Below are 2470 nucleotides of genomic sequence, written 5' to 3'. Positions count from 1 at the left end.
AGACAAAGGTATGTATGTTTATTTGTTTTGAAGTTAAATCTTTTGTTAAATAAATATAATCATGCGCCATCCTATATAAGTTTTTATTGTCAACATGTTAGTGTTTCCTATTTGTTGGTATGAAAGTCTTATTATATTTTATTTTAGATGTTTTCAAGATCCATGAAACGTGGTGTTTTTGAGTCATCCTCTTCCAATAAAAGAAATACTATAAACGGTTAGTTATTTTAATATTATTTGTTTACTCTCTAAAAGTTATATTATATTTTATTTTTTAAAAACGTGCAGTGTCAACGGAAGGAGAATCATTGAGTATCATATCCAATGGTAATATTTTAAAATGACTATTCATTAATACATTTTCATATATTTATATTTTATTTATTATTTTGTTGGATTCAATTATAATATTTACACCAAGTTATGAGATATACTATAAATGGTAATTTTAAGTAAATATAATTTTTGCTATGCGCTATGTATTTTACAAAATTGAACATGCACCCAAAAATGTAGATACTTAGTTTTACATATTACTATGTTAAAAACGTATACTTTTATTAACAGCAAAAAATTATGTCAAAATGATTACAAATTGGAATGATAAGAATTAAGATTGTTATTTTGTATATTTCCGTTTTATTTTTATATGTTTCTTTTTTAACAACCAAATACCTTTATAATTACATTAACATATTACATAACCATTTTTTTAAAATAATTTACAAAATCTAACATACGCTAGTATAGACAATAATTTGTTTTTAAAAGATGTTAAGTTTAAAAAACTTTTTGCTTATTTTATTCTAATAACAATTGACTATGCAATTACTTGTCCAATCACATCATTTAATATTAATCGATTAGATGTTGGAGAAGAAAATGAACCGCCAACTACTAAACAAGGTTCTATATGATAGTTGTCACGATAAATACCAAAGAAGCAATTGCATAGGGAATTTCACGAATGAAGAGTAGAGACGGTGTTAAAATGCTTATATTAGACAAAGACGGTAAAGTTACAAACAAAACTACAAATGGGTTTATAAGGAACTATTTAGTAGTTAGTGAATTTTTCATTTTGAACTTTGGATTATCTATCGAATAACTGTATAAAGGATGTTGATTTCGTTGAAAGTTATGTTTGATAATCAATTTTTTTACCGGTATTATTAACAACTAAATATCATGTACCCATCCTAACTATATGACAACCTATTTCATAATTTTATATTAACTGCGGTTTTTACTTGATTTATATATTTCCAGCTGTGTCGTACATGGGTCAATAACCTAGTATAACATAATAAACAACTATGATTAAAAATTCTAATCATGATTCCAAATTCAACAATTTACAAAGTCATCCAAATAACACAACTAAAATACAAATACAAATTACCTAAATTGAATCGATTAAACAAACATATGTGAGTTAGATTAAACGGCATCGAGTAAATCGAAAATACAATCATGGAAATTCGATTTAGAACATAATACAAAAATAGAAGTCACCAACCCACCAAAGAAGAAAAGCAAATAATAATTAAGGGTACTGATAATGGGAAAGATTGATTTTAGGACGTTATGACCCGTATAAGGTAAATGGGTTAAAACCGGGTTATATCAATGAGAGGCCACCATTTACAAATCAAGCAATCTGGTGGCTCTAAAGGGGGTGGGGAGCAACGTGAGAGTGACACGTAAGATTTTATAGTAGACAATTTATATAGATAGTTAGATATATGTGGTAGCTGGTAAGGAATGGAGTGGGAATCCTCTAACACCACCATCACCATTTTGGTTATGGATTTCAGCTTCTCAATTCAGGCTTCAGACCATACTAACTAATAGGGCCGGTTCGGGCATGGGGCAATGTGGGCGACTGGCCGGGGCACAAAATTTTATATATATATATATATATATATATATATATGAAAAAGAAATATGTATATTTAATGTTTTACTCTAATTATACAATAACTAGGTTGATCTAGTGACAAAGGGGTATGACTTCCAATCAAAAGGATGTAGGTTCTAGTATCACATGAGACACTTTTAAAGCTTATTTTTATACATAAAGTTATTTAAAGTTTTTTACACAGCCTAAATCATAATCAAGTAAATCTATTTAAAATTTAGTTGTTTCAATCAAATAAAAAACTCATTTACATTAGGCCTAAAATTTTTTTTCTCATAATATCTCGTTAATCATTATAATCTACAATCCTTTTATTTCGGCTTGACCGAGACATCTAAAATCTCGAGGACGGCTCTGTTAACTATTGAAGCATGGTGATGTGAATGTTGTCAAATGGTTATGCGACCGTTTTCTTAATCTCCAGATAATTATTATTTTACAATATAAATTAATCATTTTTACACCAAACATCTCTTCTATTATGTTTCTACTAAATTGTTTTGACACTTTAATATTGCATGGATTCCAAAAAATCAAAGGTTGTTTTTA

This window comes from Bidens hawaiensis, unplaced genomic scaffold (genome assembly GCF_021521415.1).
Source record: "Bidens hawaiensis isolate Kalapana, Puna unplaced genomic scaffold, B.hawaiensis_p1.1 tig00048613_1, whole genome shotgun sequence".
Lineage (NCBI taxonomy): Eukaryota > Viridiplantae > Streptophyta > Magnoliopsida > Asterales > Asteraceae > Bidens > Bidens hawaiensis.
The sequence above is the reverse complement of the archived record's forward strand: the minus strand, read 5'-3'. Positions refer to the sequence as shown.